We start from the raw sequence: 24,111 nt of genomic DNA on the forward strand, positions 1-24,111 counted from the left end.
CAATTAAAATGGTTTAGTGATCATGTTTTACGTTGGTTTTTTTTGCGGTCCGTTTAACTCGCGCTTAGTTTCACACAACTAATGTGACTTAACTGGTAACATACCATAATATAGTAGGACCGTTGCCGTGGTTACTTGATGTTTCCCCCGACTTTAAACCGATGGGCTGCAGTACACTTGAGGATTTTCCTGCGACGCAAAATGAACAACCGCCGGCCACTGTGAAACCGGCGTTTTATTAGAGAATTTAGATTTGACTTGGTAGGTGGATGATCAGCAGGTTTTCATCTGAAGAGGAGGAGAACTCCTTCTGCAGAAACAAGCTGCTGCTGCTGAAACTCTCGGTTTCTCACGCACACGTGTGACGCGTGCACGACACACAGAGTGTATGAAACACACGCGCACGCACGCACACGCACGCACACACACACACACACACACACACACACACACACCCTTTGTCCGCTGATTATAAAGCATTCGGTGATGGGGGTCAGCGACCTTTTACGTCTGCACGCAGGGCAAAAGGGAATGAATGCACCAAAGGAGAGCAGGAGGAATGAGCACCGGAGAAGGAAGTGGGAAGAAAGAAGTAAAATGAGTTTCAGAGGAAGAAAAGTCAGAGGGTAGGAAGATGAACGATGAATATCCTCTCCGCTTCATTATTTATCTCAGTTTTATTCCGATCCCGCCTGTAAAAATCCCGTCCCCCGACTGAACTCACACTGTACAATAGCAGTATTATAATAGCGAAAACACACCAAAATAAACGTTGGAATTTTGACAGATTTCTTTTTTTCTTTTTTTTTTTCTTTTTTACAATTAAAGAGACGGGCTTGCTTTCTTTTTTTTTTTTTCTTTTTTTTTCATTATACTACAACTCATTTTTGCCTTGAAATCAAACAAAACTAAAAAACAAATCAGCATTTTCAAAATAAAATGCGAGGAAGAGCCTAAAATAATGTATTTTTGTCTTTTTTTTTTTTCTTATTTCTTTCACCATAGTTTGAAGCAAAACTAAAATAAACTGTGTTTGGCCATTGCAAGGTCACAAATTGCGGTTCATGTTTTCCACTGATATGAAAACAAAACCCTGCAGTATCAGTTTATACTTTAGATGACATCACGTATGTCACCCTGCAATGTTTGTTACAGTTGAAGCATCATTTCAATTACCTCCCACCGAGAGTATTTCACTTCATAAAGCATTTTTGAGTTCAACAATAGTTTTTTGGTGCACGCATAACCATAAGCAGCTATTTAAGAAGGTCAGGTGAAGGGTTACGGATCTCCGTCTGTCTCTCTGCCTCCGTCCGCTGTCCAGCTGACGACTGCAGGCAGATCAAACTGAACCTTTTGTCACGGACTTTCCTTTGAAAAACTGCAGCTGAAAGAATATTAAAAGAGCACGGAAGAAAGATCCGGCAGCAGCCAGATACCTGCCAGTGTGTGTGCGTGTGTGTGTGTGTGTGTGTGTGTGTGTGTGTGTGTGTGTGTGTGTGTGTGTGTGTGTGTGTGTGTAGAGCTCCTTTAAAAATAGATGAAGAAGTGCTGACATTGCCAGTCATTCTGGCTTTTTCTACACTCTTCTACACACACTTAAATATGCAATGCAGATGCACACACGTCTCACACAATCTCTGCTGCTCGTCGTCTCAGGGATGTTCAGTCGTATCAATTCACACCCGTCCGGTCTAAATCGTAACCCCCGTCGATCAGTCACAAACTTTACAATTTTGTTGTTGTTCTCTCTCACACACATATTACCTGAGAATCATCGTATTAATTCGATTTTTTTTTTTTTTTTTCACTTTTTCTTTTTGTCTCACACTCATAAAACAAAATCTAATGGGAGCGCATGCTCATCATTTTATGTTCTGATCTTACCCACAATCCGATGTTTCCTCCCTCTGGTGTGTTTGAGTAGGAACCGACCGGAGTTGACCTCTCTTCTCGTTTTACTTTCTCAAGTGCGCACTTTGCTTTCAAGATGATGTTGTTGTTGTTGTTGTTGTTGTTGTTTTTTAAAGTAGTTGTTCCAGTTGGGTGGTTGATACCAACAAAGAAAATTCAAAGATTCTACAAACATTACAGTACGTCTAATGCTATTTTTAAACATGCAATGTGCCATTCAACTGTGCATTTTGATAAACTGTAAGGTACTTAATATTTGACTGATGTGATCTGAGATCTGAGAAATGCCAAGCTAAAGATAGCTTTTTTTTCAAAGTGCATTATTCACTACTTGAAGCATTATACGCTGTAGCCTCGTGCTGCTTACGCTGTATTCTTACATGAAGATTTTTATCTGCTTCCCAGTTGGAAAAAAAAACAAGCGAAAGGTTAAACCGGGACGAAACAACTCGTACGTGGGAGTGAGAGGCAATTCCCCTTGCACTTACAGCTGGAAGACCTTATTTGATAGAGAATGACATCACCGTTTTATGACACGTATTAAAATGCGGAAAAAATTAAATTAATCATTTTGCAGTAATTCTGGCGTCATTAAAAGTTGCTTGCAGAAATCATGGCTACAAATTGAGACAGCTCAGCTTTGTAGCTGAGAATTTTAAGCCGTGCATCATCGTTAAATAGATAAACAGGAATAAGTAACAACAGCTGCGGTGTGTAATTACACCAAGTAAAGTTATGCTTATGTGAAACAACTGCTGGCAACAAATCCTTCAACCAATGCGACGATAATGTCGTTTCCCCTCCTAAAAACACGACCCGCAGCAGTGTTTGCTAAAGTAGCGCCCGCCCGTTGAGGTTTAGACACGAACAGAAAGAAATACTTGTTTAGGGGAAAGAGAACAGCTTGTGTAAATACTTTGTCGTCACGGCAACGGTAAATGTAGTTTAAAAAAACGTACGGGTCGTAAAAAAAAAAAACTGTCTGCGCAAAAGACCTATGGGTTGTTTTTTGAAGGGGGAAAGTCTCTTTACAAGAACTGCTGCTGAAATCTGGACAAATTTGCCTCCTACAGTTTTTTTTTTATTAATGGTAGTTTTATAATTACGAATTTTACTTTTTTAATTGTAAATTTACGGGGTTTTTTTCACCAATAAAAATGTAAAAGCTTAAAACCAGCTATATATGATAGCGACATCCCTTTCTGCACCATTTGATTCCCATAAAACAACTCTTTTTTCATGAATTAATTTCTTAAATTGTTCCGTCTGACATTTTTCTTCACGCTATTAACGTGAACTTCATCATCTGTCATCTAATCACTTCCAACTTAATAAGGAAAAATAATGTAATGCTTGTTGCTAGTAGTTACAGTCTTCGATGATTACTTATTATTGGACCGTAATTACAAGTCCAAAACTATTGGCAACAGCAACTTAATATATCGCTCTCTTAAATTCAAAACAAAGCAGTTTTGTGGAAAACATAAAACAATTCTTTTCCGCTGTGATAAAGTATTTGAATTTATCCTTGCTGCATATAAACAAATACAAAATATATTCTTGTTGACAGTTTAATGACAGACTATTAATAACCTGGCAGCTGCAGAAGTAACATCTCAGTATATCAACGTGCATTCTGTCTGAGGACACGTCCGCCGCTGACCAAACCGACGACGAGGATTTGATTGCGACGTATCAGCTGGAAGACAGATGACCTTTGACCTCTGGAACATCTGGTAAGGAAAAGATAAAGCATCCTCCTCCCTCCTTATATCTCAATTCCTCTTCACACCCTCTCCTTCTTCCTCACCCTCTCCATCAATAACTGGAGGTGTTTCTCCTCGGTCGCCCTTCTTCATTCTCTTCTTCCTCCTTCCTGTATGACACTCTCTTGCAGTATGTGCTCTCTTTTCAGGGCCTCTTTTCTTTTTTTCTCTCTCTTTTTTTTCCTCCTCTGCTGCTTTGCAGAGAGATTTAATCAATTCCGCAGTTGCTGTAACTTCCATTGCAACGCCTGGGCCAGCTAATTTAAATGTGAAGCATTTTAAATGTCAATTACAAGCTAATTAAATTAATGGCACAATGCGATTTAGCCATTTCACTCCTCTCGCCCTGAGCGATGGATAAATTGTCTCGGCTCAGGAGAGGAAAAAAGGCTAAGTGTTTAAAAACCTGCTGCCGCTTTAGACTCACAAATACAAGCGTGCACACGCACACAAAGACCTCACGCAACCTGTGAGGAGAGGAGAGGAGAGGAGAGGAGAGGAGAGGAGAGGAGAGGAGAGGAGAGGAGAGGAGAGGAGAGGAGAGGAGAGGAGAGGAGGATGGAAGAATGAGGGACTTCATCAGTCAGGCTGATGGTGTAACTTGCTCATTCATTTGCTTCTCAGAAGAGATTCATATTTTTAGGACTGGCCCCGTTTCTGGGATCAGACCATGAAGGAGGAGGCTAAAACAAAGAGAAGTAGGAAGTCAACAAAAAAAGAACAATGAAAAAAAGAAAAGAGGGCAAACAGAGAGATGGGAAGGGGAATCAAGGATAAAGAGAAGAGAGTAGGAAGCAAAATATCAGGAGGAGAAAATAAAGAGCAGAGAAAACGAGTAGGTGGAGGTTAAAGAAGAAAGAATGGAGATGAGGAGGAAAAGAGAGAATGAGAAAAAGAAGGTAAGAAAAAAATCTTTAGTGCCGTTTACTTTACATGAAGTGGAGTCGTCCCGGCGACGGTGCAACAAGGAGAAAAGTTAAAAAAAAAAAAAAATGAAGCGGTGGAGGTCAAATTCTACACGAGTTTGGTGGGAAAGTTGAAAACAAACCAAAAAAACAACAACATATAAGTGGAAGAAGAAGAAATGGAAAACAGAATATCACCCGAGAAGCGGGTGAGGAAGTGAGTGCGGAGGGGGAGGAGGGAAGATGAGGAAGAGGGAGGCGGAGGTGGTGGAGGGGAGCAGAGTAGCCCGGCGCTCCTTTACTCAGCTTGTGAGCTCGGTGGTAAATGGAGTATTGATTCAGAGGAGATGAGATTTTTTTTTTTTTTTTTCAGAGTAAACACATAACCAAACTCCTCGGCTCCTGAGTGTGGGGGGGCCGACTCCACTCGCTGGACACTTACAGTAAAATATTATCAACACCCCCCCCCCCCTCCCTCCTCCACCCCCCCCCCACCCCCCCCCCACCCCCGCTCAAGCACGAGCTCAACGTCTCAATTGTCTTTGAAGCTCCAAACAATTTTAGAAACAAGCCACAATTTAAAAGTCAATCCGATACGCCCACATCCCTAATGGTCATCTCCCACAATACATATTACGTTTATTGTTGTATTTTTTTTTCCAGTTCACTCTGCTTTCGGGGATTGATTATGTGCAACAGGAGTTTATTAGATTATCTTTAGCCAGCTAAAATTCATTCCGTCGGTGTAGGCGTCATGTTTTTCTTCCGACTCCAAATACAACACCGCTGTTTGCTAATGAGCCTCTCCCACCTTCCCTTCCCTTCCCTCCCCCCGCCCCCCCCGCCCCCGCCCCACCCACCCAAACACCGTTTCACTTCCTGTCAAGTTTTGATTACACAACATGTAATTAGCTTGATAACACATTTTCGTGTAATGAACGCTGCAATATTTTCCCATCCGGCTGCTCGGTGTCGCCGAGGCCTCGCGCCGCAGCGATCAATGCACGCAGATCATAAAGTGAAACAGCGGTTATGAAATCCGAATGAGCTACCGGCCTCGGGGGGGTGAGGCTAATTACGTGCAGCTGAACTGGTTGGCGAGCAGACAGCTTAATTGATGTTTCTACATAAATATGTTTTTCCTAAAATCAATACGTGACTGCAGGAACGGTTGCGTACAATAACAAGACGGGAGTTAACATGTTCGAAACACACACGCATTTAATTCTGTATTTGTGAGGGCCTTTACTGATATTTTACCCGACTTTAACCCAAACTCTTACACTTTCTTTTAACTTACAAAACTAAGTTTTCGTCTTCACAACAGCCTGATGAAGAGGTGATTATAGGGAAAAACCTCCTGTCTGAAACTCAAACTAGTCCTCGCGAAGACAGAATTACAGGCGAACACAGACAAGAACTGTAGAATGAAAAACAATAAAAGTAGTTTAAACAAAGATATGCAAAAAGCTTTGCTTTGCTTTTTTATTTTTATATTTCACATTATGAAACGACAAATTGTGATTGTCACCTCAATGGGGAAATTGCACCGTCGCTAGATCAGCAATTATGTGCTCAAATAACTCAACACAACTATTTAACTAAATTTACTTGAAGTGTGTTTACCTAATTATTGCATCAGGGTGTCCGTTGGATGTTAAGTAGTTTAAGTGGACGGATCAAAGGCCACTAAGTCACATATTTGGTAGACTCTTACAAATAAAATCCTAGTAAATGGAAGCAAACACTGCAGTGCCAAGTTTTGGGTAATGCTAATGATCATGTTTTGTTAATGTTTGATCAGCTCCTAGATATGATTTGAAAGGCATTATGCTTATATATTATTTACAAACTACTACAAATACACCAATGCACTTTAACAGACCCTGCAAGGCAACAACTAATCCTTAAACCTAGAGGACCATGTAGGATGTTTGTTCCGTAACTCAAATGTTTAAAAAAAAAAAAAAAAAAAAAAAAAAACCTACCCGACCATAGACTGTATAGAGAAGTGGACGTAACTTCTAGGTCTCTAAAATGAGGCTGATGTGGAAGCGCCTTAAGCTGTAATAACCACCGAGTGCCACTAGAAGCTGGCTCCAAAAGGCCTCCCGCGCCATAGACTCCCATTCAACTTGTCTCATGAAACACAAAGTCAATAAGTCTTTTCCACTAGTCATTTTGATGTTTTTGGCTAAAGTGGGACTAGTGAGACGGCGCCGGCCCAAAATCCGAACTCAAGGCTTCATAACGGCCGTTCACTAACCAATCGGTGATGTCACCGCTGGCTGCAGTTTGGCTCCAAGTGATAATTTACAATGAAAAGGGACATAGCAAAAAAAAATGACAGCTATGTTGTGTAAATATACTTGATTTCCAAATCAAAAAAATGTAAACCAAATCAGGGTCTCTAGTCAGCGTTGGCTGCCGCTTGATCCCACCTTATGGTTGGAGACGGGAATTGAACAGCAAATTCCTGCACCCAAGTTATTGTACCGAACCATCCACCATCCAACCCACCTCGTCCTAAAAGGACAAACTCACATCACACACCTCCTCTGAACTGTGTCAAATCTCCAGGACACCAGCTTGCCATTATTCACACGGCTGCTGACAGGGTTAGAATTTGTGGGGTCGTAGAGAGTTGCTTGCACAGGAGAACCTTTGGGGTTGTTTTTTTTGGGGGGGGAGAGACAGCTTTCAAAGTAAATACATGTGACAAGGACGGTGAGCAAAAGAAGCTGGCGATGAAAGTGAAACACCTCTCAGGTTAAAAGCCTTGCATTTCCATGAGTTCACAGAGACCAAGACAGACTTAAAAAAGGACAGTGGAAGTATTGGACTCGTACTCGTCACATGGACTGAACTACTTTATACAACTATGATGTCAAAGTTTTGTGTCAGTTCCAATTATAATTTTCCAAAGCCCTTAAATAAAACAGCTTTTAGTTATTTCCAAAGCGCTCTCTTGTTTTGTATTCATTACCAGTGACAAAGACAAATGTTTGAGTGTTGGAGAAGAAAAACCAAACAAACTTGGAACTACACGCAAATATTAGACTTTTATTTTAATGACATTACCTTTAATTTACCTCTGCGATTTTTTTGTAAGAAAAACATTTTTTTGAGGTCGTTCATCAAATCGCAAATATCCCGTACAGCATTTTTGTTTTCTATCTCCCCAAGGACAAAATATTCAAACGATGACAAGTGGATGAATACCTGCTTGACAACCAATTTTAGAAATTAATTTCAATCTTGGCACACAATAGCGGAGAGCTGTCTCCCCCCTCCCCCCACCCCACCCCACCCCACCGCACCGCACCCCACCACCACGGTGCAGGTCTCAATTCAAAACGAGATTCGTGTGGAGGAGATGAAGCGGAAAGAATGCAAAAAGGTAACGAAAGGAACAACTGTTGCTACACTTTTCTTTACACTGCTAATGTGCTTTTACACACACACACACACGGTGGCAAATATAACTGGAGGCTTCAGGCTGACACACGATCTCACACAAACACATGACCTCCACCACAAGCTGAAAAGACAATTGCGCGTGACATGCCAACAGATATCTTTTCCAAGGCAAAGGCGAGACGGCAATTACCATCGTCTTCAATCGTCCTGTTAGTATTCAGCTGCCGCTGATTTCTCTTATCACGCTGAAACACTGATTCCCCCACAACAACAGCAGCAAAGTGTGTACTGATGGCCCGATCAGTTGCGTTCACTCAAACACACACACACCAAAAAAATAAAAAATGGAGCTTCATCACTGAAACTTGACATTAGAGACATGTTTATGTAGGCTCAGTATTTAGCACCAGTTTGCGCAGCTAATTTAGAAATATACGCAGCTGCTATATTATTTTTTTTTAATGAGACTTATTGCTCTTAATAGATCTCCGTTAAAGTTTCCTTTGTTTTTTACAATTTATCTCTCTTTTGGAGTTGCCTGTAAAACAATTAAATCTGTTTTACATTTTCCTGGGAGATTTGAAAGAGTTTGTGTTGTCCAACTACTGTTTCCTTATATCCATTACCATCAGGATTCCTGGTGGGATTCTGTCATTAACTTTGTTTTCATGAGCCTTTGAGGTTGTTTTTATTGGTAGAAATTAGAGCTAAATTGCTTTAATTCTTAAAACAAACCAACAGATTGTTGATTGATTTACGAGTTGTGCGTTAACAAGTGTGCTGACGATACTGCAAGTCATAAAAATCATCTTTATGAGCTACTTCAGTGAAGAAACCCTTAAAAGTCTACACCTTATTGAAAAATCCAAATACCCAATTAACTGAAGGCTGCACATAAACAAGCTGCTGCTTGGACAGAAAGCACAGATGTTGCAACCCGTTATCACGACAAAACACAGCCAAATGTAAAAATAGATAAGCTTTGGCCTCCCAAGGCGTGACAGTTTCACATTTTCCTGTAGTGGACCAGCGTATCTATTTCACGCTTTGCCGTGATACTGGGTTGGATATTGCATACAGCGCTGCCTAAAAATTATAATCACATTATTTATTTCAGAGAGCTAAATAATGTATTTGGCCCTTGACCTCTACTATTGAAGGCATAATTGGAGAATTTTTAAGAATATTCACACAATCTGATCTTTGTATGAGGAGGAAATTCAATGGTGTTTTATAAATTGAATTACAAAATTATATATCCTCACATTGAACTTATGATCCCAGTGCAAATAATGATGAAGTCAATAATAACTGTTTTAACTATAACTGAAATAAAGAAAACAAAAAATAAAGTTCAAATATATGCAATTAGTGGTAAAGTATATCAGTGCCCACACAATTGCGAACAAACCATAAGCACATTGAGCCTTTTTCTCTTCTAATTTCTGACCTTTTGTTTGACAATACGAAGCCCCTGCTGCTTCATTATTTAAATAAATGGTGATAATCATCAGTAATTGTTGTTTTTCTGCACCCCAGAGCCTAATGCTAATCAGCCAGGCACTGGCTAATGAGGTTAAGACTGTCCCACCAGTAAACAATGTGTTGATTTAAGAGAACATGCACCCCAAACCACAGCGGAGTCACGTGAGTTCAAGTCCTGGTGTTTATTTCGGGTGTGTCGAAAAATTTAAAAGGTCACTCGTGGAAACAAATTGGCACCCAAGTAAATGTATCTGTAAATTGCAAGTTCTTGCTGCATCCTTGTCCAAAAAAAATCCTTTCAATACCTTACAGACACTTTTTTTTTTGGTCTCATATTGAACTTCATCTTCATCAGTTCACCCTTTTGTGTGGTTACATGTGATCAAAGAAACCAGAGCCACATATTTATGTTATGTTATTCCTTACATGGATTAAGAGTTGGTTTAAAACCCTATTTGTTGCTTGGAATTCTGGCATTATAAATCTAAAATATCAGAGTTACAGGGTTCCTGACACCCTTCTTAAAGTGTTATGCTTGAAAAATTGACTTTTGATCAAACTGGGGTTGTCTATGCCATAGAAAGACTCAAATATTTTTGTAATTGTCGCGAGAGAAAACAGAAAAAAAAACTGTGGTATTCCTTTTTTTGTTGTTTTGTTTTTGCTCAAAGGGTAGAACACCTTCAAACAACCAGGATGCACTGGGCTTGTTGCATTTCAAAGTTGTTCCAGGGCCGCTCCTATTGTAAATGTTTGACCAGCACACATGGACTGTATATAAAACTGGACGTCACATCGGGGTCTGAAAAATTCCGATGCAAAAGTGCCTGAAGCTGCAATACCACCGAGTGCCACCAGAGGTTGTCTCCAAAAAAAGCCTCCGGCTCCATAGACTCCCATTCAACTAGTCCCATAAAATGCAAAGTCGATAAAATTTCTAATTACGAGTTATCTCGGTTTTGTTAGCTGAAGTTGCTCGTTCTTATTCGTTTTCTGGAGGTCCATCCGAAAATAATTCTGGCATTAATTAGAAAAGCTTCAAAAAGACCTGTTTTGGGGGGCAAAATCTGCAGTTCGAGCAACAGCCCTCGAGCCACATAAATAGGGAGCTCTGGGTGCCGGTTACATGGGAGGAAGTTAAACATTGTTCATTTGCGTACACTACCCACACTGGAGTGATACAAAGCTGGTTGACAATCTGCAAAGTTTCCCTTTAAGCAGCGCTGACATTTACTCGACTCTAAATCAGATTTATCCCTTCAAGTGTCGAGTTCAACCGCCGGCGTTCAAATTGTTTCCACCGCTAAACATCCAAAAGCCAAGGAAAGGCTAACACCTGTGCTCCTTTTGTGTTTGTGTGTGTGTGTGTGTGTGTGTGTGTGTGTGTGTGTGTGTGTGTGCGTGTGTGTGTGTGTTCAGGTACATGGATCTGTGTATGTGCTAGAATGTGCGCGTGTGTGTTATAGTGATTTATTTCCAGTTTAATCGGGTTTGGCAGAGCGGACTGAGCTCAAGCTCAGCGTCAAGGTGTATTTATGGTGTGTGTGTGTGTGTGTGTGTGTGTGTGTGTGTGTGTGTGTGTGTGTCGGAGAGAGTATTTATAGGTCTGGTCCAATCTGTGTTCTATCCAGCTGCAGTGAGGAGATAGTGGTTTTAAACACAACATAGAGCACCTATACTATGTTCCCCTCTCTCGCTCTCTCTCTCTCTCTGCCTCCCTCACACTTGCTGACACACACACACACACACACACACACGCACACGCACACACCCTAATGCTCCCATATAAATAGTAAGAGACAGCACATGTTCGTGTAAAGTGTAATTTTGTGCATTAGATCTAGAATACAATCAAATATAAGTGCAATGTTTAACCTTCATCTTAAAATGTAATATGCAGCATAAAATCTAATTCAATGGCCCAATAAAACAAAACCTGTATATGTAATTAGTTTTTATTTCAATACCATTCTCAGTTCACAGCTAAAGTAATTGAATTACCTAATAGTCTCTCAGTTGTTACACATTTTCATATTCTAGTGATTTGTCTGATGAAGACACACAACAACGTTTAAAATTCATTATCTTTTTAACAAGGTATTTTTTATTTTTTTATTTTGATAGTTTTAGTAGTTGTGGGTTGTAATAGGATTTTTAGTTGGGTTAATTAAGAGATCTGGAAAAAAGTAGCAACATTATAACCGAGGGGAGCACAGTCAGCCAGACAATTAAACAGTGACACCGTATTACGAAGGCGGATCGATAAGTTACGAGATTGCTCCAGTTCTGCAGCAGCGACGTGCAGCACTGCGTCGTGCACGGAGCCGGAGGAAGGTACAACCCCAATGGGTAAGCGTTACAAATTTTGTCGCTTCATCAAAATCAGCCCCCCGAGTTACGGCGCGTTTTTGTGAGCACAACAATTCAAAATGTTCCAAAACTTCATATTTGAATGAATACATAACAAATACTATTTCCACCTATCACTTAGCGCCTACTATATTTATTTGCTTTATTCGATTTTCTATCAATAACGCTGAGGAAGAAGGCCTGCTGGGAAATGCAAACGTGCTTGTCCAATGACTTTCGCTCCGTGCCATTTGCGAACCGCTGACCTCGTGACTTTTGTTTTCTCGACAATTCGCCCTTGAAGCAGAAGCTCTTCGGCAAATAGACAAGAAGCCGGAATTCCTGCAGGCTAAATGCTTGAACGCTCAAGCGTGTGTTTGAGGCGTTTGAGGCGGTGGGAGGGGCCAAAGAAGAATATTAGGACTGGGGCGCCAATCACAATCACGCTTCCTGCATGTATTTACCCAAAAGCCTTTTTGGAGACCGTTATCCAATTTGCCCGAGACGCACGAAGAGCGTAAGCTTAAATGGGGTCAACATGTCTCTTTGCTAATTAGATCCTTACGTCAAAAAACGTATTTAAAGATGTCGCTCGGTTTTCAGAGACAATTTGGAAATCACTCGGCAGAACACCGCTGCAAAAACTCTCTCTGCAAAAGTTCCACCTGTGCGCCCGGCGGTCTTTCTGTTCTCTTTCTCCCCCACCCGCTCCATCGCTCCCCATCTCGCTGAGCGGCGCCTACCGCGACTCTTCCAATGACGATCACAAATCAAAAGAAAAAAAAAAGTCTGTAGCCTTCGTTCCCGATTAGGAGACATCGTTTTAAAACTACAAGGTGTTGTCAGTGCTTCGCCCCTCGTTAGCGGCTGATGCATGTCCCTCGTTAGCTGGCATCACATCAGCGCGCGCGCGCGCGCGTGTGTGTGTGTGTGTGTGTGTGTGTGTTTGCGCGTGTGTGCGTGTGCGTGTGTGTGTGTGTGTGTGTGTGTGTGTGTGTGTGTGTGTGTGTGTGTTTAACTGGCTAATTCAGCGTGAAGCCTGCGAGGCCTTTGGAGTCTGCGTGCTGTCATTATAAGAGTCCTTATGGGTTAGGAAAAAACTACAGAGAACGAGAGGGAGGGGGGAGGAGGGGAGCGGGGGGGGGGGGATAAACAAATAATACGAAAAAAGAAAGAAAAGAAAAGAAAATGGGGAAATGAAAGGAAGAGAAAGAAGGGTGAGTGGCAGCGGGAGGCGGGGAGGATAACAAAAAAAAAAAGGAAGCGGATGAAGGAGGTTAATGTCAAGAGTAGAAAGGGTAAAGACGAAAGGAGATAAGGTTAGAAGAGGGAGAGGGAGAGAGAGAGAGAGAGAGAGAGAGAGAGAGAGAGAGAGAGAGAGAGAGAGAGAGAGAGGATGAAGGCAAAAGACATCAAAAGGGTGAAGAAGAAGAAGAAGAAAGAAGGGAAGGAGGCGGGAGGAAGAGAAAAGATGGAAAAAAAAAAAAAAGGGGGTGATAATGAGAGGAGATTTTGTTTGCTTTCTTGCCCCCCCCCCTTTCTCTCCCTTTTTCATTCCCGTCTTCATAGCCAGGTCCAGTAAAGGTCAGAGATTACCTAATACCCCTTTAAAATATCTCAAATCTAGAAAGAAGAACCGCGTGAAGCCGATCGCCCCCCCCCCCCCACCACCACCACCACCACCACCACCACTTCTTAATTACCTCGCCGTCTCTTTGTTGGCGAAGCAGCCCGACAGAAAACGGCGTCGTTAAAAACTTTGTTCCACAGCTTTCTTTCTCTCCTCTCAGCTGGGTTCTCCCCCCCCCTCCCCCCTCTCTTAATATTCTCAATTTTCTCCCGTTGTTTGCCCGCCGTCTCATTTCTGCCTCTCTTTAATACCTCATCCTTCCTGCATGAGCTCTTTTTGTCATTATTTTTTTTCCCGAATGTTTCACTGTCATCGGCGGCCGGCGCGTTTTTCTCTTTTGTGGGCCCCTCTGTTTTTTTTGGGGTTTTTTTTTTTGCCGTCTTCTCTTCTCTCCTTTCATATCGATTCATTTCTTCTTCTTTTCTTTTGTTTTTATCCGGGAGAGACAGAACGCAGGAGGTATTTCAAGGATTCTATTATTTCTCAGTTTTAGCGTCAGCTCGTCTTTCCCACTGCTTCAGCTCGGGGTTTGATCTTTGTTTCTCTCAAAGAGACTCGGAGATGGGCTGCGTTGAGGTGCGTGCCTGCGTGCTCTTGTTATTTTTGGTCAAGTGTGATCTGGGATTGTGAGGAGATTTATTTTGAGGTTTGTACAAGATTTTACACGGCGATTTAATAGAATTAACCAGCTGAGAAACTAAATAAGTTAGCAGAAAAAGAGGAACATCAAATGTTGAAGAAATCAAGTGTCTTCTTCATATTTTTAGAACATCAAGCCACGATTTTTTTTTTCTATGTTAAGAAGTTCCTTTAATATTGCTACGTGTTGGGAATATTGTGCAATACTTTACATAATATATTTATAATAATATCAAACTAGAAATTCAGCCTCTTCTTTTTGGATTGTAAATGTGAACGATTGGGAAACTATAAAGTATTTTGCTTTGAAAGTAAATTTAAATTTTAATGTTAGCAAACATCCTCTACTATAAATTCTACTTTTAGAGAATCTATTGGATTGTTTCACTGCAAAAGATTTAGCGAACTACTTCAACATCTATCCATTATAGCGGCCCCTTCACCAACAACAATACAAGTAAAGAGCTTTTTTTTCAATGAAATCACGTTCCAGTACAAGCCAGGAAAAACAGGTTCGATATCGTTAGCGTACCGGCTGATAACAACGTTTTGTAACGTATAACCACTGCAGCAACGTGTCTGCGAATAGAAGTTTAACGGTATTGTGGGAACGACTGATTCAATGAGACAAAAATAAAACAAAAATCACTTCAAGCGGCGTTGGAGTTGAAATTTGACACTGGGAACTCGCAAATCCCGATTTATTTCAATTCAACTGGTGTCAAACTCAAAAGTGTCGATTTGAATAAACTCAATTCACCACCGATGTTCGTATATGTGACCACAAGAAGCACGTTTAAAAAAAAAAAAAGGAAAATAGACATAAAGTCCATCAATATAAAATCAATACGTTACACACCCCAAAAACTTTGTTTTCCTAATAAACTACCTTTTTTTTCTAATCTGAATATCTGATTTTCAACTATATTTCCTATCAAAATTCAACACTTTTAACCACACTTATGATCATTTTCTAACTTCATCAAAGACATCTTGGTTGCAGTGGCTGTCGACAATATGACGCAATCTCCGACTGTGGCACGAACTTCAAATCTGCCATTTGTGTTCTGTACATTTTACAGAATAACTTTGGACAACTCTGTCACTACTTTGATTTTCAAAAGCTTCTTCAAGCCTCACGAGAAATATCAACCTGCAACCACCGTGACAACCCAGAACAATCCCACTAACGGAGCTCCTTGGTAGCAGCTCCAGACGAAATACGCATCAGGATGTCTTTTTATGCAGCAACACCAGAAAAAAAAAATTCTCAACCCAGTAAATCTGACATGTAAACAAAACAGTTTTTGTTTCACAGACGGTATTTTTTTTTTTTTTTTTTGTCTGAGGCAAAAGAAAAAAAACAAAAGAGCCAACAAAACTCTTTAAGCAGCGGGATTTTGTCTTCCCTGAGGGGGGCACTTTGAACGCAGCTCAGATGAATTGGGCGAGCTTATGTTCTCATTAAAATAATTGGTAGAACAGCCAACTCGTTCGCTCGCTGCTCCGACAAGTGATTTATCTAAAGGCTGTCAACCCGACTGAAGAGGAGAGGAGGAAGTCTGCGGGGAGGCACTCGCGTGCATGTGTGTGTGTGTGTGTGTGTGTGTGTGTGTGTGTGTGTGTGTGTGTGTGTGTGTGTGTGTGTTTATGCACGTAAGTATATCGTTTTCTGTGGGCTGTTTTTTTCTACATCTATTTCTGCTTGTCTATTAGACATATAAGAAATAGGTTTCTTGCAATGCAGCCTACAATACAGTCTACGTGCACGTATGTGTGTGTGTACGGTGAGTGTATCCAAGTGTGTGTGTGTGTGTGTGTGTGTGTGTGTGTGTGTGTGTGTGTGTGTCCTTACTCGTTAAACCGAGCGACCGGCAGCTGTTTGAAATCTCCTATTCGCTCTTTCCTCTCTTTTCTAATAATTTCCTAATTTCTCGCTCTCCTCTTTCTTCATCCTCCTTCATCCCCTTACCTGCCTCATCATCGACAAAAAAAAAAAAATGGATTCCTGTGTGGAGTCCTTTTAATCTTAATCACGATCCCAACTTGCCACCGCTTTGCCTCTGTACATCTGTGTAAGTGACATTGATTGGAGCCAGAAGAAATTCAGACCCGCTGCTTTTTTCTCACAACAGGGGTCGAGAAAAAGAATGAATTTCAAATGAACTCAGATTGAATAATGTTTTCTGTCTGTCTGTCTGTGTGTGTGTGTGTGTGTGTGTGTGTGTGTGTGTGTGTGTGTGTGTGTGTGTGTGTGTGTGTGTGTGTGTGTGTGTGTGTGTGCAACAGCAAAGCTCACCTGAGGTAAACTCCAAAATTGGCAAAATAATGAAATGTACTCCAGTGGAAGAATGTGATTGTATGGTTGTATGGTGACGGCCCAAGAGTGGCAAACACGAATGGTATTAAACATTTGACAACAGTATTTGGCCCGCATCATCGAATTGCATCTTGGGATTCGATATGGCCGAATTAGAGCCGCACTTTAACATGGAATTTCTACATCAGTATGGACGAACTCCAAGTTCCAAACATTATGTGCGATCTATGCAATTCTCTTTTTTTTTTCATCAGCAAGTTGAAAAACAGGCATTAATTCAAAGCTAAATTGCCGATTTTTTTTTTTGGACCCACATCCAAAACTCTCCAAAATGTTGACACGTTATTAAAACTAGTTTTGTTTCTCAATGTATGGTTTCAATAAGATAAGATGCCAAGTACCGTTCACACATTTAATTTTGGTAAGAAAATTACAGACTGTCCTCCAAAAAAAGAAACGACGCCATAGCTCTTTTGTACGGCGCAGCACACAGTTACTTTGGCAAAATACTAGGTTGGACCACTAGAGGTCGCTTGAATTGGAAAAAAAAAAAGCATGGAATACATCCGTCTGTCCACTAGAGGCGCTCTGTCGGTGTCACATTTTGCTTCGGTTTGGCGTGAACCATGAAGTGTCTTAGATTTAGGTGTCAAAAACCAAATAGTTCGCTTCCGTAAAAATATGAAGGTTTGACGCCGTCCCAAACTTGGTTAGGTTGAGACACTGAAGCTCATCGGTTAGGGTTCGGCAAAACAAATATTTGATTAGAAAAAGATCATATTTCGGGTGAAAATATGTAAATGTACACCGTGTTACATTACGTAGGTCAGGTACGTTACATTATGAAAGTAATGGCTATATCACGGACTGAAAGTCCTGTGTCTGACCTCCTGATGATACACACTCACAGTTTATGCACCTAAGTAAGGCAAAATGTGACCCTGACATGATTTCCTCTTGTGGTTGGCAGGCGTATTACATGTATAACGAAAATATGGTTTCCCAAAGAATGAACACATTTCAGATGACGCTGATGTATAGTTTGATTTTCAACATCCTTTACCACGACTTCATCTTCAAATGATTTCTATCATATTTATCTCTTCTCAGCCATAAATTCCCCCTCTTCCATCCATCCTTCCTCTCATCTACACTCTTTTTTTTTTTTCTTTTTTTCATCCCAGCCGTGCAGAGAACTGATCTTCAGTAAGCTTACAGCTGCGTCTGAGAAGACTGACACACCCCGCACATATCCAACGTACGTACGTGTGTGTGTGTGTGTGTGTGTGTGTGTGTGTGTGTGTGTGTGTGTGTGTGTGTGTGTGTGTGTGTGTGTGTGTGTGTGTGTGTGTGTGTGTGTGTGTGTGTGTGTGTGTGTGTGTGTGAGGCTAGCATTGCGCTGAGCAGGTAAACAAGTGAGGTTGCTTGTTATGCATATGTATCCGTTATCAAAACCAATCATCTCTGCCGTGAGAGTAACAGAGCGGTGGCGGCGGCGACAGAAATATCACCTGCGCTAAACGTTTGGCGTCCCGCAGGTTCACGGTTCATATTGTTCCTTCTGAGGAACTCAGAGGAAATAAAAAAATAAATAAAAGACATGGTATGAAATGAGCTTAAAATATAAACAGATACGAGTTCGTACAGTCGCAGGTTCAAAGTGCACCGCTGTTAGGTTAACTGGGATACACAACAGGTGCGAGGCACAGCTAAGATCCAAATAAAGCCTCACGAAAACACCAATTAAGTGGAATAAATGCAGATGGAATGCAGAGTTGTACGTAATTTATGTGTCAAACAATTCGTCTTACCGCAACACAGCGGTTTCTACTTTTTTCATGCAGCAGTTGGAATATTAATGTGAGAAATAACACACAACAATGTGTCAAGTAATAGAAAAGTGGAACAAACAAATGCAGTTTATCATGATTCACAAACAAGATTTGATGTCATTATATTTTGCTCCTTGCATACATTGACAACTTTTACCACATGCATAAAGAAGATCTGTTCAAATTGTTATTTATTTACTAAAATTGTGTTTCATTTGGAGTTTTGAACCAGTAGGGGTGTGATGATACATACAAATAAATGTGCTCAGCTGTTTGGTATATTTTTGGTACAGCAGAGGAAAAAAAAAGAAAGGCATAATTAATAGTTTTTATCTTGAAAATAAATGAAAACATTCAACGCGTCTTATTGGCTGTGATTCTTGCCGTTTTAGTTTAAAAAAAAAAACTCAAAATGGTGTGAACTATTAATATTAAAAGTATAACTCATGGAGGTTGGTCGATTGATTTTACAGTGCGAGCAGAGAAGTTGCAGATTAAAATTAAAAGTGGGAGTTGTCACATTGTAGAAAATAAAAGGCAATCACAATTTTGGCAAAGTGTGAACCAACTTGCTGTGTCCAAAATTACTATGAACTCCTGTAATAAAGCAGACCACAACCTTTTCTTTGCTGCGAGCGTCTCCATATGGCAATAATACAAATTGGATGGTTTACTGCAAGATCGGATACTTTGGCAGCTAAAAAAAAAACACTGTACGTGAACATATTTCTGATTCGAGCAGTATAAACACATTTAAACATTTTCTAGATGAAAAAAAAAATAGGTCACCAATGATGACGTTATGTCATGGTTTTTGTTGACAGAATTAACACTGGCTATAGTGGCTGAACTTCCAGTTAACCTGCCCTTTAAATGGTAAACGGAACCGAACATTTAGCACATTTCCATCTAACAAATAAAACACTTTCCAGTTTGGCTTTCATTCACTATGTGCTTCCACAAGGTCTCGCCCTGTCAACATGTGGACAGGAGGAGCGAAGGGATCGAATATCTCCAATCATCTCCAACATGTGCGGGCCAAAGCCCCATTTATTGTTTTTTTTGTTGTTGTTTTTTTAAACCAGTCTCAATCCGTAACCTTTTACGGACCTCCATCATCATGTCACCGTCTTACTTCAAGGCCTCGGAAAGGTCAAGCCGCTAATGGCGTAATTCCTTTTCCCCTCTTTAATACAATAATTCCTTCCTGTGTTTAAATGAGTTCATGATGTAAGCTTTTGTCCCTGCTGCTAATGTGTCTTTAATCCCAAATAGTTTTTAAAGTGTCTCTGCCGTTGAATAATGCTGATTTTATGTAATGTACTCTTACGTCTAATTTTGGGGTCCTTAATGGTAAAAACTGTTCATTTTCATGTTCGAATTGTAAGATGCTTTTATCAAGGTCAGGAAAGTCCATGGCCATTATAAAAAAAAAAGAAAAAAGACATGATGGTATCAGGATGTTACAAATACTTCCTTTTCAGGTGGAATTTTAGTTATCTAATGCCTTTAATACCTTGTGTTTATTACAGAAAGTCAGCTCATAACAGAACCTAAACAGAAATTAAGAGAAAAAAAACAGACTTTTCCTTTCAGACGATGAGAAACAAACATGGCAGCTATCCTAAAGTGTGATGTTTATGGGTATAGGTCCACCAGGAGCCCGTCTTCAAAGAACTGGCCTTGTTTTCTTATTTTTAGTTTAAAAAAAAAAAAATGTTAAAAATAGTTTTTTTTTCCCCCAATAGCCCGGTAGAGTTTAAGAGAAAAATCTGACTTTCAGTAAAACATGCCACTAATCAGCATTTACCAAATTTGCAGTGTTTAATACTGAAAGCTAAACAAGGTCAGACAACATCTAGAATCCAACAACTGCTGAGTTGTGCTAAAGATAAGAGGCAAGTCTGCGATCCCGACTTCTGTGTGTTGTTTGAAGACTTTCTTACTAGAACCCCATGAATCCATGAAATAGCTAACTAATGGAGGATTATGATATTTGAAAGTGATCATTTTAGAGGCTTATTAATCCAGTTTATCTCAGACGGGCAAAGCGTTCCTTCAAACCAAACACAGAAGTTAAGTACTAATTTTCTTTGCCACCAATGCTACTGAACTTCTGGAATCACACAAAGCCATGGTGCCTGGAATAGCTCCAGCAGCTTTACGCTCAACTCTGAATTGTTGATTTTCAGGTCAGAAGCAGTCATTCAAGTTCAAACTTGACTAAAAAGAAAAAGTATTTTCGATGATTTTAGACGACCAGGTATCAAAGCGCAAAGCGTGAAACAGACACGCCTGTCATACCAGAGCAAAGCGTGAAATAGTTACGTTTGGCTGTCTAGGCGTGCGAGTTACACGTTTTGCTGAAGTGGACAATTACACGCTTTGCCCAGTAGTGATTTCTAGGAAAATGAAACCGACTGCATCGTTTTTACCAGGTGATTTTACAGGAAATAGGAAACTATTCACAAAAACACATGATTAGGGTTAGGAAAAAAATACGCTGTCACCTTCTGGATTCGAACCTCTTCGTTCCACATGCTAGTCTAAGATGATTTAACTGTCATATAGTAACTGAAACAATACAAACAAATCACATGCATCATAAGCATTTAGCCATTTTTCACTTACAAATCTTCTGACCTGCAACAAGTCCATATTTACACCTTCTTTGACATGAAATACTGAGAAATAGAACTGATTTTCAACAGGAGGCAGTTAATAACAGTATAACACACGGAGCATCGGTGTGCACTTCTATGCCGTGAAACGGTGACCAATTGAATCGACTTCTAAATCATTACACATCAAATGGCCATTTGTTCCGCCATCGAATTGTCATTAAGACAAGTAGAGATGGATATAGGGTCCTTAATGGATGTCCAATCTTAAAGCAGCCAGCGCTTCAACAGTACATCCGATACGTACAATTAATTTTGTTTTGATTCTGTCCTGCCCGCATGAAGATATCACAACAGCTTCTTGGTTTCACAGGTTGTCACAGCTGGCCTGTCGCTTATAAATACTGTGAAAATAGCGTTTTCATTAAAGCCAACATTGAGGTGATCCAAGAGACGGAAGAAGAAAAGGAAGTGGTGAAGTCATCTGTTTTTTACTCTGGTGATCTCCCCGTTAAAGCTGTGCTCTAACAAGTGCAAAAGTAAGCCGCTTGCATCTTTCACGAAAAAAAACAACAACAATAAGCGTCTTAAAAACATGCCGAGTCATCAGTTCTGCCTTGACTTTCATCCTCCTCATCCACAGTATGTATTCGAGCCTTGTCAGCACACTAGTTAAGGGTCAAAACAATAGCTTGAGTTGTCTCTTGTGTGACAAAAACTACAAAAAAAAGGAGGCAGAATTCCCCACAAGGGAACGCCATGACATTTACAACCTCTTCGATGATTTGAGCTTAGCTCGCAGGCGCCGGATCTCGCTTTTAAAAAAAACAAAAGAAACAAAAAAAAAAACAAGCACGGGATCATCGGAGCATTTAGAAAAAAGACAAACTGCAAAGTGGATAATTGCACAAACAAAAAGCGGGAGTGAATGGCGGAGAGAAAGTGAAAATCCTCCACTTAGCATTGTTTACAACCGTACGACTTTCTAATCTTTTAAGCATGTGGCTATTGTCTGGCTATCATCTAAAGAGGATGCTGTAATTCCCCCCCCCTTTTTTTTTTTTTTTTTTTTTTTTTTTTTACCCTATACTGCTCTTTTTTTTTCTTTCTGAGTGCCACAAAGGAGCTTATAGTCTAAGCAGTTAAAAAAGGCCGCTCTAAGCCATAAAGTGTGCCGGAAGCGTCCATTATATGATGCCATTGAAGGGATATTGCGTCACCGAAGCGTCCGTCCACCACGCTAAGGGACGGCTGACCCAAAAACACTTCCATTGTGTTTAAGCTGTGTTTAACCTCATCCGCCGAGGCTGGAGGGAGGGAGTGTGGGAATGTGTGTGTGTGTGTGTGTGTGTGTGTGTGTGTATACAATTGTGTTTTTTTGCGCGTCTCTCCTCTTTAAGCTATTCTTAAAGGCTCAGAGTTTTGTGGGTGCGTGTTCGAGTCCCTTAAACTCCCTTCTTAACAATGGGTTAGACTTTTTTTTTTGTGGTGGTGGGGAAGGGGGCAACATGTTAATATGGATATCTTGACGCCTCCATACTTTATTTTTCATGCTTCTTTTTTTTTTTTTTTGGTTGTATGTAATTTCGTTGTCTGCATGCCGGAGTATATTTCAAGCATTCGTTCACCGGTTCGAGCATCTGCACTGCATCGGTTATCAAGCGGCACTTAAACACTTAAAGCAAGATGAGCTACTTCCAAGAATTATTTCTGTGTATGTTACACATTTTAAAGTCCTAGAAGATAATACAAAAAAAAAGCATAATAATGTTCTAGACATTGAAATATTCCAAAACAATTTTAAAATTAGGTTTCTAAAAGCAATTACAAAAATATGTGTGCTCCAGTGAAGATGATGGTACTAATATTCAGCTTAGATACAGTTATTTATTTGACAACTGGACATACAGATTGAAGACCGACTGCGGTGAGATAAAATTCTACCTGATCAGACCAGAGTTTAATTTGGATTTGGATTTTTTTTTTTGTGTGTAGATTATCATAGTATGCTCAATAAATATTGGAACCCCCTTTGTGATCTATATGTGCCCATTTACAATGGCTATATTCACATTTCTGTTCCCATATTGCTGTTCTATTTTACCACTGTATCTGTTTTTGTTCAGAACTATCTTTAATTTTACGATTCATTAAATAATCCTTTGAAAAAGAGCATATGATCAATCAAGCTCTACAAGTGTATCACTCATTTAAAATGGAAGACATTAATTATCTAATACAAACCATGACGGTTTCTGTCTTCGGTAAGAAACCTTGTTACCCGTGACAAAACAAAAACGGCGTCTTTGAAGTACGGCAAAAAAAAATAGTCCCTAATCTCTCGGGGCAAAGTGGGACATTAGCAAACACTGCTGGTCGACTGGAACTGAGCACAATACATCAAACTCTGAGTGGAATGGATGGCTTGTTGAAGAAAAGCATACCTATCTCACCCCTTCAGGAGACCTTCAGTAATGAGTCGGCTTTGCTTTTATTATACCATTGCTCTTTCCCTTCACCTCTGTCTGACTCATTTTTATCCTGTCGAGACAGAAGGGACGTTGGGGAGGGAAAACAAGTGAAGGCGGGGGGTTAGATAAAGAGACGTAAAGGAGACTGGCAGGAACGATGGGGGGTGGGGGGGAGTTCAGTGATGTGTGTGTGTGTGTGTGTGTGTGTGTGTGTGTGTGTGTGTGTGTGTGTGTGTGTGTGTGTGTGTGTCTCTCGCTATGTACGTGGGTAAACAAAAAAAACACTCGCTGCTTTTTGGTTAAAAACTCATCCCCTTGTCAGACCTAAAAAAAAATATATCGATGCTCACGGCAACTATCAAAGAGAAAGTCATTGAATCAATGGTAGAGACCGGCAGCTTGCATCCCTTTGAACACGAGCCCCATTTTCACCTGATGAGACATCCAGAGAGGCAACAGACTACTTATAATAACCAGGTGTAAATAGGGCAAAACCTATATGAACGGAAAATGTAACAGAGTGGGGAGGAGAGGTCTAATCGCTCTGTCCTACTTGTATGTAGGCTGAGAACAAGAAGCAAAAGCTGGAACTGAATCAGCCGCAATACAACAAGACCTCATCGAGCACTCTTGTCACTTGGAACCCATAAGGGATTACCACATTACGTATTTTCTTTATTCCCCAAGATGATGCACCAGAATACCATAAAGAGGCACTTTGTTTCCTCACCATTTAACACAGGATCCGAGGATGGATCC

This window comes from Embiotoca jacksoni, unplaced genomic scaffold, assembly GCF_022577435.1.
Source record: "Embiotoca jacksoni isolate LCO1_2020_lvr unplaced genomic scaffold, fEmbJac1.0.p SCAF_46, whole genome shotgun sequence".
Lineage (NCBI taxonomy): Eukaryota > Metazoa > Chordata > Actinopteri > Embiotocidae > Embiotoca > Embiotoca jacksoni.